Genomic DNA, 15,633 nt, shown 5'->3' on the forward strand with positions numbered 1-15,633 from the left:
TGGTGTTGGAGCGCATCTAGGTCGGATCCTCTCAGATGTAGGCAGATGGCTCATGGAGGTCATTTTCAAAGACCCCGTCGGTGGGCAGTTCCTGTCTGGCCACCAATTTTGTGAGGAAGTTAGCGGCGTCGTTGTCCTTTCAAGGGACATGGTGCAGTTCGATCCCTCAGAACCCTTCCTCGAGCTTGCACACCTCCTGGCGGTACACTACCATGAGAGTGCTCTTGCAGGAGGACTCCTTCATGACTTGGTCAATGACCAACTCTTAGTCGCCACGGACATACAACCACGTGGCACCGAGCTCGACGGAGATGCATAGTCCATTGATGAGGGCCTCATACTCCGTGGTGTTGTTCGAGGCTGAAAAATAGAGATGGATCATGTAGCGGAGTCTGCTCCCTTCTGGGGAGATCAGAACCACTCTAGCCCCTGAGCTAGGCGCCATGATCGACTCGTCGAAGTACATCATCCAATACTCATGGGTGATGCCTAGGGTCAGGAGCTAGACTTCCGTCCATTCAGTGATGAAGTTGGCAATAGCCTAAGACTTAATAGCGGTACGGGGGACATACCTGATGTCGTGGGCCATGATCTCAAGAGCCCACTTAGAGATTCAGCCAACGGCATCATGGTTATGGACAACTTCCCTAAGTGGGTATGAGGTGATGACCATGACCTCGTGGTCGATGAAGTAGCACAGAAGCTTCTGGGTTGCCATTAGCACGGCGTACAAAAGCTTTTGAACCTAGGGGTAGCGAATTTTGGCGCCTGTGAGTACCTCACCGATGAAGTACACCAGTCGCTAGACCTTCAGGGGGTGTCCTGGCTCCTCCCTCTTGATGATGAGGGTGGCGCTCTCAATGTGGTTGCTTGCCACGATGTAGAGGAGGAGAGATTCTCCTCGTTCGGGAGCAACGAGGATTGGGGCTGATGTCAATGATACTTTGAGGCTTTCCAAAGCTTGTTGTGCCTCCTTTGTCTAGACGAATGCATCTGTTTTCTTGAGAAGTTTGTGGAGAGGCATCCCTCGCTCACCTAGTCGGGAGATGAACTGGCTCAGGGTGGCCAAACAGTCGGTGAGCCTCTGTACGCCCTTAACATTGCGTATAAGGCCCATGTTGGAGATGACCATGATTTTTTGGGGTTGGCTTCGATGTAATGCTTGGACATGATGTATTCGAGCAACTTCCCCTTCTTAACCCCAAAAACACATTTTTCAGGATTCAATTTGATGTTGAACCTTCGAACATTCACGAATGTGGTGGCCAAGTTTGCTATTAGGTCACTAGCTTGAGCCTTTTTCACCACTATGTCATCTACATAGGCAACAATTGTTCGTTTTGGCCGCTCGACTTGATCAGGTTGGTCGGGTGGGTCAATGTGGTCGGTGAAGCATCGCTACATGCACCGTTGATAGGTGGCGCCAGTGTTCTTCAGACCAAAAGGCATGGTTATGTAATAGTACAAACCATACGGGGTGCTGAATAAAGTCGTGACCTATTCTGACTCTTTCAACATGATCTGGTGGTAGCCTGAGTAGGCATCTAGGAAGGAGAGGATTTTGCACCCTGAGGTGGAGTCGACTATCTGATCTATGCGTGGTAAAGGGAAGTGGTCATTTGGACACACTTTGTTGAGGCCAGTATAGTCAACACACATTCTCCATTTCCCATTCTTCTTTTTCACAAGAACAGGATTAGCTAGCCAGTCGGAGTGGTATACCTCTTTGACAAATCCGGCTGCTAGAAGTTTAGCAATCTCCTCACCTATGGCCCTACGCCTCTCGCCATCAAAGCGACACAGGCATTGCTTGGCAGGCTTTGAGCCTAGGACGACACGTAGTGTGTGCTCGGCAACCTCCCTTGGTATGCCCAGCATGTTAGAAGGCTTCCATGTGAACACATTGCAATTTGCGCATAGGAAATCGGTGAGCTCGCTTTCCTATTTAGTTAGGAGCTTGGTCCCGATCCGCATCGTCTTGGTTGGATCAGTAGGGTCAATCCCCACCGCCTTGGCTTGCTCGGTCAGATGGAAGGTGGTTGAGGAGGTCTACCCGTTGCGGTTGGGGACTGCTAGAGTGGCTGAATTCCTGAGCTCTAGGTGCTCGGTGGAGTTGATGACGGCAGTGGTGAGCTCATAATGCTCGCGGTCGCACGTGTAGGCATGCAAGAAGGTGCTACCTATGGTGATGATGCTGTTCAGCCCTAGCATATTTAGTTTGAGGTAGGTGTAGTTGAGGATCGCCATGAACTTGGCATAGCATGGCCGCGCCCAAGATGGTGTGGTAGCACCCCGAAAAGTCCACTACCTCAAAGGTTATGACCTCCAAGCGGAAGTTGGCACGGTCACCAAACATGATGGGTAGGTTGATCTGCCCGAGTGGGTATGCCTGTGTCCTTGGGATCACACCATGGAAGGGAGAGCTCACTGGGCGGAGTTCTGACTGGGGGATGCACATGGCATCGAGGGTGTCGACATAGAGAATGTTGAGGCTGCTGCCTCTATCCATCAGCACCTTGGTGAGGTGCTTCTTGTGGACGATGGGGTCAACATGAGTAGGTAGCGATTCGGTCGGACGACATGGGAAGGATGGTCTCTCTGATCAAAAGTGATCGGGGAGTCCGATCAGCTAAGGAAAGAGGGGATGGCCAACTCGACAGCGCATGCCTCTCTGTAGCATACCTTGTGCTGGCACTTGGAGTGGATGGCGTCAGATCCCCCAAAGATCATGAGGCATTCCTCGAGGTTGGGAAGCTATCTTCATCCTTGCGTAGCACGCCTCCTTTCTTGGCCTCCTCCTCCTTGCATATCCCTTCCTTTGGCTTGGCGGCTTGCCACGGGAAGCGCTTGAGGAGCTCGCAATCTTTGTAGAGGTGTTTGATAGGATAGACATGGTTGGTGCAAGGACTCTCCATGAGCTTGTTGAAGTGGTCGGGCTAGCCCTGGTGGGGCTACTTGCTCGCGTGGTTGACCACGACGACCAAAGCTAGGTTGGCTGGTCGGCTCTGATCCCTCTTGTTCTTCTTGTCCTTTTGTGTGGAGGGGCCCTCGCCTTGATCCTCGTACTTGACCTTGCCCCTGTCGCAACCACCACTAAAGACTGCCCCGACCGCCTCCTCACCGGAGGCATAGTTCATGGCAATGTCGAGCAGGTCATGGGTGGTACATGGCTTCACATAGCCGAGCTTGTGGATTAGGGACTTGTAGGTTGTCCCAGAGAGGAATGCGCTGACGACGTCTGCGTCGATGACATCAGGAAGGGAGTTGCACTATTTTGAGAACCTATGGATGTAATTCCATAGGGACTCATTAGGCTCATGCTGGCAGCTCTTAAGGTCCCAGGAATTCCTAGGATGGACATATGTCCCCTAGAAATTTCCAACGAAGACCCTCATGAGATTCACCCAGTCGTGGATGTTGTCGGGTGGAAGGAATTCGAGCCATGCTCGAACATGCTCCCCCACATAGATGGGGAGGTACTAGATGATGAAGTAGTCATCATCCACTCCTTCAACTCAGCGAGCGAGCCAAAAGTCTTCAAGCCATATACCATCGTTCGTCTCCCCGATGTACCTGGCGATGTTGGTGGGCGGTTGGAAGTGCTGTGGGAACAGCGCTTTCTGGATGCAGCGACCAAAAGCCCGTGGCCCCAGGCCGTCTAGGCTAGGGCTCTAGTCGTTTGGTCGGGCACCATGCCTGAGGTGTGAGTCCTCGCACTCCTCGATGGTTAGGCTGGGGCCCACACTGCCTGGTCTCGCCACCATTCAATGGATGTCATCATCGTGCCGGGTGTGGCATCGATTGTCAATGACGCTGCGAGCATCATGGTTCCGCCTGAGCCATTCACGCATAGGTGGTCGCTGTGGAGCGAGCGCCGGGTTGGGCTGCGGTGTAGCCACGGCTTCTGCTCCATGCCCGATGACTGCTGCGCTGAGTGGACAGAGTGATTCGACTGGTGCGGCCCCAGTCCCCTGGTTAGGCATGAGGCCATGAGCCAGTGTCATGACATAGAGCTCTCCACCTGCTGAATGACGGCGGTCTCCACCAGCGCCTAGAGGTTCTGGTAGATTGCCTGATCCTAGGGGTCAGCAGGCTCGGAGAGGCCGCGTAGAAGCATCGCCGCAACCATGATGTTCTAGCCAGCCCGAGCAAATTGAAGGGGGCTGTCCCCTCCGTCTAGTATGTTACACTAGACCTAACGGGCACGACCCTGAGCGCCACTTACTGTTTTATGCACATGGGGCGCAGTGTGATGCGCTGGGTGCACCAGCGCAGGCGGCGGCTGGCTCTGCCGCCTTTGTCGTCACTCCTTGCCGTGCTCCTACGCACATGCTAGGGTCAGCGTAGGGGGTCTAAAGGGGTATGAGTCTACAGAGACTCCACTGCCACCGGTGGCTATCCTAGAGCATCCACCATAGCACACTCCTAGGACAGAGGGTGGCTAGGTGCCATGACACCGTCGATGCTAGAGCCATCGCTTTTGACCTCATCAGCGACGAGGTCGTGGAAGGAGGCAGGAGCGTAGCCCGCCATCCCCACGAACTTAGATGTGAGAGGGGGCGGTGTCAGCATCCTTTGGAGCCCCCCGTGCACATGCATCCATGGGGGATGTGAAGCCATATGGGAACCAGTCGCACGATGGTCGCGGTAGGGACAACGGGGTTCGTCCAGAGAGTCGACGGAAGGTGTTAAATAGTGAGTAAAGAACAATATGTGCATCACTCATCCTAGGGTTTGAGCCTAGCATGGGCTCAAGGCAAAGCACGAGTGTCTCAAAGTTGAGGTCGTCGAGTGGTCTAGGGCCGGTAGAAGGCGCTTCTCCTCTAGTGGGCGCCAGGGCAAGCGCCACCTCACAGAGGCGGAATACGCTGAGCTGGTCGGTGATGAAGTCTAGACTCCCAAAGAGGAAGGTCTAGAGTGTCATGAAGATGGAAGGAACCCACATCCCAGCAAATGGGAGCGTGGGAAACTCCAGCGAGCCAAAGCGAATCGTATTGCTCTAGCCTGCCATGCAGAAGATGGTGGAAAGGTGGGCCATCCGATGACCAAAAGCGTGAACGCACAACATCCTCCCCATAGACGATGCCAATTGTCGGTGCGAAATATGGCCAACAAGTAAATATTTGTAGTTTGCTGTGCGTTGTGATCGGATGTGGCGTAGCACACAATAACACATAATTTATACTGGTTTAGGCAACAGGCCCTACATCTAGTTGAGGTCAGTCGGTGACTTTATTCCTAAGCCTAGGTGCTCGAAGTTTGCTGTGGGGTTACAAACAAGTAAGGAATGAGAAGGGGGTGTTAGAGGCCTGGTCAGACTCTGAACCGAGTGGAAGAGAGTGATGGATGCTCAAACGTGCGCTAAGTATTAGAGCGTATGTTCTGTGTGTCTGAGCTTATCAGCTATTGATAGCATATAGATTGTGTAGCTATCGAGCTCTAGAGCTGTTGTGCTATTGTCCTTGAGTCCTTAAGTCTTTGAGTCTTTGGGTCTTCGATCCTTCTGGTAGGAGAGAGCGTATCCCCTTTTATAGTTGAAAGGGATGGCCATAATAGTCAGAGAGAAAGATAGAGTGCATATGGGCGCTGTCTAGTCTTGTTGCCCATGGCATCGGGTACCGGATGGTCACCATCGCCCACCTTACTATTTATGCTCTATTGTATCTGGCAGGCTGCATAGTGTTTGCTTGGTATGGCAAACGATAGTGCCCACAATACTATTTATGCTCTGACACGTCTGGCAGGTTCTACCGTGTTCGCCTGACATGCCCCAATGGCACCGTCCTATAGGTGCGTAGGGCATGGTAGGGTATGGTCCTTGGTATTGCGGTTGACTTGAGCGTCTTAACTTATCTGCTCTGCCTGCTCCCCGGGCCCACACCGAGTGGGCGTCCCCGATCGGTTGTTGCCAGTTGGCCCCGACCATGTCGGTCGGGAAAGAGCACACCATGTCGGTCCTAGTGTATTCTTAGTCGGAGAAAGGGGGTCAGAGTCAGACTATGGTCCCACATTGGCCACGCCTTTCGGTCGCACCTCCGATTAGATCTCCTGGCCAAAGGTGCCGTCGGGGATTGGATCATGGTCTGGCCTGTCATTGTGTATCTGGGCCGGCCCAAGTTTGTGCTGTCACTGCGCCGCCTGCTGGGCTGAGTTTTGTAGGGAAGCGGGTCCATTGGGACCCCGGGTTTATGAACCCAACAGGAGCCCCCGAGCCCCTTTGGGACTTCTATGAAGTCATAAAGGGGTTGTTCGGACATGCTTTGCATGATATTGTAAAAGTCAGGGGCTTATATTTTTAGCTTAATGAAAGCTTGTATTTCCTTTGTAATTCCTGTGCCCATTGTGCCGTGGAGGCAGGCTGTTATTGAAACTTTGGTGTTTTTCCTCCTTGGTTTGTTGTACCACGTAGGGTAACCGAGTAGGATTTAGGCGCCCAGCCTCCATGTGGAGGACTGGCAAAGGCCGCGGAGGTGTGCCGTGCAGACATAGGCGCCTAGCCCCTGAGGAGAAGACTTGTTGGTAATCCGTTTTTGGCTAGGTGCGCACGAGCGTACCCAATGGGTGCAGCCCCCAAGCCTATGGCCGACTGGGGAGTCGGTCAGAGGCTGAGCACCTTGGTACTCTCTTTTAGGGCTGCAGACTTTTGTGTCTCTTCCGGTCGAGGTGTTCACCCGTGTCCGTTCCAACCACAACCTATGTGGTCGGTCGGGTTCCTGAGTTAGGATCTGGTGGCTCGAGCCCCCGAACCACTAGGGGCCGGTCAGGGTCGGTCGCATGATTTCCTACGTCACCCTATCTGTGGTTTCCGCAACTAGAGGGGTTGAGTAGATGCCACTTGCCTCGATGGTTCGAGTGGCGGGCTTCGATGAGCTCGCTAACTGGCATGTCCGAGTGGAATCTGGGTTTGTCGTTCATGATAGGGTCGGCATAGCCCTCATGTGGTGCTCCACTTCTCCTTAACCCGCCTCCCGGTAGATGCCCGGGTCATTTCGAAGAGCGACTCAGGTGACCCAATGGCCTCCCCTCGATGGAGATTCTGTGGGAACGGCTCGAGGTCAGGATTGAACGAGAAGATTGAGATGACCCTATCCGCTCTTGAGCGAGTCGGGCGAGGGCCACTAGGGCTCATATGTGTTTTCTCCCCTGGCTCTATTTGACGCGAGGCAGCCTCGAGCCCTTTGCGGGCCAACCTTTGAACCTCGGTTGGTTGCCACTCATATCGAATGAGACGACCACCACTTCATGACGCGACGCGAAGCGTTTCGATACAATGATTGCATATGCAATGATTTGGATGTATAAATGCATGCATGAGAATGAATGCTTATGTATTGGAAAAGTAAAACAGGGGTTGGTAAAGTTACCTCGATGGCTCGAGTGATGGGTTTGGGGAGCTCCTGTCGGATATATCCGAGTGGAATCCGTACCCATCGTTCATGATGGAGTCGGCATAACCTGCATGGGGCATCCCATTGCTCCTTACCTATCTCTTGGTAGCCGCCCGAGCCATCCGATTGACTCAGGTGACCCGCTGGCCTCTCCTCGATGGAGATTCTGTTGGTGGCCCCCTCTAAACCCTGTCTGAGAAGGCGGAGGGTCATTTGCTTGCGGTTTCGCCTCGTTTCTCGTGCCCTAATTAAATCTTCATCTTCCCATTATACTTCCGTATGGAAAATTTAGTCATGATGACTAAAACATTCACTTATACTTTATTTTCCAATTAAATCTCCCCGTTGGTTTCAATTTAATCAGAAAATTAGTAAACTAACAAAAAACTGTCCTGAACTGGCTTAACTCAAGCCTTTTCATTCACATACCCCAGCATTGCAGCCCATTGGCATGCAGCCGAGTGATCTCATTGGTTAAAAAATAAAACTTACAAGATGCTTCTGCATCAATTCTACATCATAGTTGGGCAGAAAATAGAATTAATGCATAAACTCATAAATTAACTTGAAAGACATATAACTACTCTTCAAAATTAAATTCTCTCATTGGTTCGAATTTAATTAGAAGATAATCAATATCATTACAGCGGAAACACGATAATAAAATTCATTCTATTAGTTCAGAAGCATTTCTTGGTCCTTATCTACTCTCTGAAATATTGACCATGTTGGTGTAAAATTTATCAGAGATTTAAACTCAACCTTAAACTCATTATAATATTGTTATCATCAACATGGTCAGAAAATAACAATACCATAATTTAACATAAACAAATCGGACTACTCCTCTCATTTAATTTCTCCCGTTGGTTATAATTTAATTAGGGGATAAACATAATCATAATTTACTGAATCAATATAACTACTCTTCAAATTAAATTCTCCTGTTGGATCGAATTTAATTAAAAGATAATAAACATTAAACTTTGCAGCGAAAACATGAAAAATTCTTTATCTAGTTTTTAGAAGCATATCATTGTACTCATTGTAACACCCCTGGTGTTAGGCTTGCATAATTGACTTGCATTGCATAAGCATGAGCATCAAGCATTCATATTTATGCTTTTACATTTGAAACATATGAATGAAACATATGAAACATGTCTTGTTATTTCATGTTTTCTTTGTGTATGCTTATGATCATGAGTGAATAGGTGTAAGTAGTTGATGTGAGTCACTAAAACATATTAGCTACACTTATGATGACTAATGGAACAATGTTCATGAAGATCATTTTGTCTAATCCAGTACTTAAGTGATGCTATGTGTGTTGAACTGGATAGCCCTATGTGTGACCAATGCATGAAATGAGTGTGTGACCTTGCAATTAGCTTAAACATGTCTAGAGCACCATTATGAACAACTTTGATATTCATGGTTAAGGGTAAATAGGTCATTGGGTCAGAGTTCAAGTACAAGTCATCCTTTGAAAGTGACATGTTTGACCAAGTTTGAACTACGTGCTATAGACTTTGCATGAAGGTGGTCACTAAAGCAAAGTTGTAGTATTTGATGTGGGGAACAACTTTTATGTTTGTGTCATAGACTAGTTTAGCTCCTAACATGCTTGAAATTAGCTTTCAAAAATCAGCTTTTCACTGTTTTGAGCACTTAGGAAAATTTTCACAAGTGTTTGACGCCGACAGTTTGACAAGCCGACCTTTGGGATGACATTACTCTTTAACCGTTGCGAATTAGGTCTTGATTGTTTAAGATGAATTACAGATGGTACTTAGGGCTACAACTCTTGTGTAGATTGTATGAGCTAATACTTCATAGTTTAGGAGAACGAACGTCGTCAAATTGCATCGTAAGGCTCTGATCGCGGGTCTGATGGCCATCTTTGTCAGGCCGAGTGGCCGACCGGTGTCAGGATTCAAACGCCGCGTGGAGGCCACACGTCGCTGACGTCCTGCCGAGCCAGGCCACGTCAGGCTGCCGCGCGCCTCTACACGCCCCACACTCGCCCGCTCCCTCCCGCGCTCTCATTCAGCTTTCTGTTTTCTCCTTCGTCGCCCGCAGCAAGCACAACGTAGCACCGCAGCCGCGCCGGCGCCATTGGCAGTGCAAAGCTCGCCCATGTCGTGCAATCGCCACCGTACCAGCGCCACCGTAGTCCCCTTCTGCACGTCCACCTCACCGCTGAGCCGTTTGAGCTTTGGTAGGGACGCATTGTCCATTCCCGCCACCGCCGCCATGGGCGTGTCCTTGCCGGAGTTGAGGCCGTCGTGGTCGGGGTAGCTGGAAACTCCCTTGTCCTCCGCTTGTTGCCTGGGTAGCACCATAGCGATTCCCTATAGCTCATGCCATGCTCGGTTGAGGTAGCCATGGCTTGCCATCGCCGGCATCTCACGCCGGAGCTCGGCCGGGCCGCCATCCCCGTCGATGTGCCACCTCTGCTAGGTCTTAGGTCCCGCCGGTGGCACCAATCGAGTCACCTCATCACGGAGAGCACACCGGTGCTTTCAGTGTCGCCGGAGGAGCCACCGTCGGCGAGTTTCACCGTTGCCGCGCCATTGAGTGAGCCGTCCCCTGTTTTTCTTGTCGCTGACGCATGGTCCCAGCTGACGTGTAGGTCCCGCTTGCCAGTGACCGTTGAGCAATAGGATAGTGCAAACATTCCAGGTTTCTATGCTGTTTTGTAATAACTGTATCTCTAGTTTTGTAGCTTCAAAAATTGTGAAATAAATTTGGTAGTGTTCCTTAAGAAGTCTAGTATTTAGGAAAAATATAGTCTTGATACTTACAGTAGAAATTTTGGAAGATTTAAATGGAAACTTGAAAGGTGTTTTTGAATGCATGCAAACTTGTTTATTTTATATCTAAAGTTTCTGTGGTCCAAAAAATATGAAATTTTGTGGGTAAGCTATTCTTGCTTAGTAGAAGCTCTGATAAAAATTTGAGAGTCATTGCATGCGTGGTTTTTGAGTTATAGATTTTCCATTCATCATTGATTGATACTTATGTGATTTTTTTTGTAAATTATCTAGGAATACTATGACCATGAAATTTTGTGGGGAGTATATAAGTACCTTAAGGATATTAGGAAAAATATGAAATCTGTTGCTTGGCACTTTTAACTAAGGTTTCCTATTTATGCCTTTTTAAGCATTTATGCCTTGTCATTTTTGTGTAGGCTATTTTACTTATCCAAATGCCATGAAAATTTTATGGTAGTCTACTTAGAGTAGTACTATGCTACTGTAATTTTCTTAGATTTTTATAAGCACCAGAAATATATTCTTGCTGTAGTAGCCCTGGTTTAAAATGAAATAAAACAATCTCCTTTAATGCGAGTTTAGTTAATAATGTTCGCTTTGGTGTATCTTTGAAGCATCTTAATTTGTTGTGGTGATTTGGCATGTCAGTACAGGGTGGTCATAGTAGATAGTAGTACATGTTCTTGGATGATGTTGACTACCATGTCGAACAGCTTTGCTACGACTATGTCCAATAAAGTTAAACATGCTCATCTACCGTTCATGCATCATGATCATTACATGTCATCTCTCCGATGCACCTATGCATTAGCACTTACGCACATTGCATCATACAGGATCGCAAACCGAGAACCCAGTCGTCATACCCGAGGAGCCCGAGAAGCAGCCCAAGGTGCAGCCGCAGGAAGTGACCGAAGCCGACGAGGAGGACGTTGAGGAACTTCTGGAGTGCCCCGATCATCGCCCGAGCTCCTTCGAGAGAGGCAAGCCCCGAAGCATTTTCTCCCCGGTTTGCAAATTGTTAATTAACTGCTTTACTTTAATTGATGCATTACGTTCAGGAGTTGTTTGCAATCATTGCTGCATTATACCTTGTCTACCTTTGTTATACTATATCCTTGTTACCCTGGTATCCGCAGTCGAGTCAATGCTTAGCTGACTTAGACCGGTAGAAGTCGGGTGATTTCCTATCACCTGCGAGCTATAGGTGGTTACCTGGATCTGCTTGGATGACTATGTAGTCATGGTATAACTGAGTGTTAAATAAAGTTGAGACCGGACGGAGACTTACAGAGTTTTGGACTGTAGTGCTTTCCGTCTGTGTCGATTAAGGACCGACCGTTGTTGGGCCTCGAGTCATGTTGAACGCATGCCTTACATTTAGCTGGCCAGATAAAGTACCTTCCGACCGTGAAGCTGGGAGATTATTCGGGCCGAGTAGATTGCCCGCGGCGCACTGTGCCGGAGTAGGTGTGGTAGGACACGGGGGCGAGATGATAAGACCAAAGTGCAGTCGGTTGGCCCCCGGGTACATGTGGTTCCTGGCAAACTTGAGATTCCTGGATAGTTGACTCGGTGATCAATACCTCACTTTAGTGGGTGAGTGAGGTTTGTGTAAGGAATAAATCACCAGCTGGTTAGGAATCGATTCGAATCGCCATCGCTCCTGGATAGTGAGCACTTGACTTGAGTTACTTCATCGTAGTAATGTTGATGGAACACTTGGACAGTTATAATGAATATGACAATATGGAAGTTGTTAATGATCATTGGTTATCATTATCTGCTTAATCACATGTTTGCTCTAGTATAGGTGCAAATCTAGTCGACAGGTTATAAATAATTAACTTGACAATAATGCTTTTAGAGAGGTTCTTGAAATGCTAAAAATGCTTCTTTTTGCAAATGAGTCAGCTACACTACTATAAAGCCCTTTATAATCCTTGGTGTCACTTATTTTCGGTTATGTTGGGTAAGTCTAGCTGAGTACCTTCTCGTACTCAGGGTTTTATTCCCACTTGTTGCAGATGAGCAGATGTATTACGGCTACTGTATCAACTACCTTTATCCTGCGATGGGTGATGCTTAGGACCATGGGCATGGTCATTCCTTACATCTCGTCTGATGCTTTTATTAGAGATGATCATTAGCTGGCACTGTATTTGAACTCCGTGTGAGTGTGTGTGGTTTTGAACAAATGGCTTCCGCTACTTTTATTCGAACTCGTTTGTAATAACTATGTTTAAACTCTAATGTATCTGTGATGCAAACTTTTATGTAATATGTGATGGTGACCGTTAAACTTATTACGATCTTGGCTGGGATGTGAGTTGGTTTAAAATCCTTCGTGATTTCACAGACTACCGGGTTATACGGGCTTAAGTTTGCTAAATCATCTGCTCTGGCGGATGATTTTCTTACTTAATTTCGTATAATTAGTCGGTTCTGTTACACTCATCTACTCTCTGAACAATTTATCCCATTGGTTCAAAATTAAATAGAGATGAAAAACTAATCAAAATTCATAAAATTCGCTTCTGAAAATAAATAAACAAATTTATAACCTTCACTGTGCATTCGGCCTGACCCATCAGGCGCTCGCGCGTGGACCATAACGCAGCGGCAGTGCGTGGCCCAGTAGCGCCTGCGCTCGTGGCCCAGTGGCCTACTTTGCCAGCGCGCGTGCCCGCTCCCCCGCACCCAGGCCGTAACCTAGGCTTGGGCCAGGAATCCGCTGCCCTGCCTAGGCTGAAAGCCGACCCGATCAACGTCGGCCGTCGATCATGATCCTACGGCCAGGCGGTGATCTCAATGGAACAAAATCCCCAGGCGCCCGCCGCTCCCCTGAACCCTAGTTCATTCGTTCTCTCTCCCTCTCCTCTCCTCTTCGCCACAGAGGTGATAACGGCGGCGGCGGCCACGGTGGCCATCGGCGCCGATGAGGGAAAAAACTCCGCCGGAGCATATCCGGCTATCCACCCTCTACCTCTTTCTTTCTCTTCGCCGCCCACTGTAGCCGCCGTAGCCGTTCGAACCTAGGAAAATTGCAACGGCGGCGCCGTCGTGGTACCCCTCGTCGGCGCACGTGTGCGGCCGGAGCCGCACGCGGCGCCGTCGAGTGGCTCCCCGGTGGTGCCCTATGGCCCGAGGTGGAAAAAGCACATGCGGCAAGACCACACTCCCTCTTCCCACACGGTCCCACACGCGGTGCCGTCGAGCGGCTCCCCGGTGGTGCCCTATGGCCCAAGGTGGAAAAAGCACCTGCGGCAAGACCACGCTCCCTCTTCCCACGCGGTATCCAGACAACGGTCGGCGGTGGCAATGGATGGCAGATGACGGCGCCGCTGCGAGGCCTTTAGCTGGCACGCGCGCTCCCCCGAGGGTGGGCGCGCCACCGTCGAGCGATCACGTGGTGGTGCTAAAGGGTCGAGATGGCGACTAGAGGGGGGGTGAATAGTCTTTTCTAAAACTTAATCACGTCGGCTAACCGATACAAATGCGGAATTAAAACTATCGGTCTAGCCAAGACTATACCCCGCTATATATGTTCACTAGCACCTTGCAAAGATAACAAATATGTAACAAAGGTGCCGGGCTAGCTAGAGCTCTCCTAAACAATTCTAGGAGCAAGGTTACACAAACCTATGCCACCAGTACTTTAAGCAACAAGGGAGCTCCTACACATGCTAGTAACCGAAAGCACAAAGCTAACGATGCTCACTAGCAATGCTCAATAATAAGGCAACCAATGCCTAATTAGAGAGCGCAAATACTTAGCTACACAAACTAAGCAATGTGACTAACAAGGTTACTAAAACCAAATTAGCCACGCAAGGGAGCTACTTCTATGCTACACAAGCAAGAAGGTAATTAGCAAGCTACACAAGCTATCTAATTACAAGAGCAACTACACAAGCTTAATATGTATAAAAGTAATTGCAAGCTTGTGTAATGGGGATGCAAACCAACGGGAAGAACAAAGGTTGACACGATGATTATTCTCCCGAGGTTCACGTGTTTGCCAACACGCTAGTCCCCGTTGTGTCGACCGCTCACTTGGTGGTTCGGCGGCTAATTAGCATCACCCGGTAAGCCCGCACGTCGGGCGCCGCAAGAATCTACCCCTTGAGTGAGGGTAGCTCAATGACACGCTTTACTAGAGTTGCTCTTCGCGGCTCCCGCGGGGCGAGCACAATGCCCCTCACAAGCACTTCTCCGGAGCGCCGCACAAGCTTCTTGCGCGCTTCGACGGAGACCACCACCAAGCCATCTAGGAGGTGGCAACCTCCAAGAGTAACAAGCACCACTGGCTTGCAACTCGATCACCTAGTGCCACTCGATGCAACCTCACGATGCAATCGCACTAGAATCGCTCACTCACACAATCGAATGATCACTATCAAGTATATGTGAGATGGAGGGCTCCTAAGCACTCTCAAGCATGGACACAAAGTCCCCCAAGGTGCTCCACACCAGCCATGGCCGAAGGCCACTTCTATTTATAGCCCCAAGGGCTAAACTAGCCGTTACCCCTTCATTGGGCAACGGTCGGGCCGACCGGACGCTCCGGTCGTGTTGACCGGACGCTGGACCTCAGCGTCCAGTCGCCCACAGACGACCACGTGTCCCGGTTCCAATGGTCACTTGACCTGACCGGACGCTCTAGCTTCAACTGACCAGACGCTGAACCCCTAGCGTTCGGTCGTTTCCACTAAGCTCCCGAGCATGACCGGACGCGTCCGGTCGAACGCAATCGGACGCAGCCAGCGTCCGATCACTCTCCAGCTACTGCGTCACCGTACGTCAGCACGACCGGACGCAGCCTGCCAGCGTCCGGTGCATTCAGATCCAGCGTCCAGTCAGTTGACCGACGCCAGCATCTTCTCCATTCTCTTCACCCTTGCTCAAGTGTGCTAACCACAAGAATTTGCATCCGGCACAATAGAAAATAGACATTCCAATTTCCCAAAAGCGCCGATCTCTTCACCCAAACCCATCTCACCCCTACAAACACCACCTCCTTTGTAAATGTGCCAACACCACCAAGTGTACACCAACATATGTATGTGTGTTAGCATTTTCACAATCATTTCCCAAAGGATGTTAGCCACTCAACTTGCCACGCTACTCGATCCTAGCGACAATGCAAAGTTAGATCACTCGAGTGGCACTAGATAACCGATATGCAAACAAGTTTGCCCCTCTTGATAGTATGGCCATCTATCCTAAACCCGATCATAAACTTCTCTACACACCTATGACCGGTGAAATGAAATGCCCTAGATTATACCTTTGCCTTGCGCGTTCCATTCCATCTCCTTCAATGTCGATGCAACACATGCACCAACACGATCAACAATGATATGATCCACTTCATATCATCACATGATCATATTGGTTCATCGATCTTGACTCTACTTGCTCTTCACCGTTGCCATCGTCCATCGGCGCCAAGTCTTGCTCAA

The sequence above is a fragment of the Miscanthus floridulus genome, chromosome 17, assembly GCF_019320115.1.
Source record: "Miscanthus floridulus cultivar M001 chromosome 17, ASM1932011v1, whole genome shotgun sequence".
Lineage (NCBI taxonomy): Eukaryota > Viridiplantae > Streptophyta > Magnoliopsida > Poales > Poaceae > Miscanthus > Miscanthus floridulus.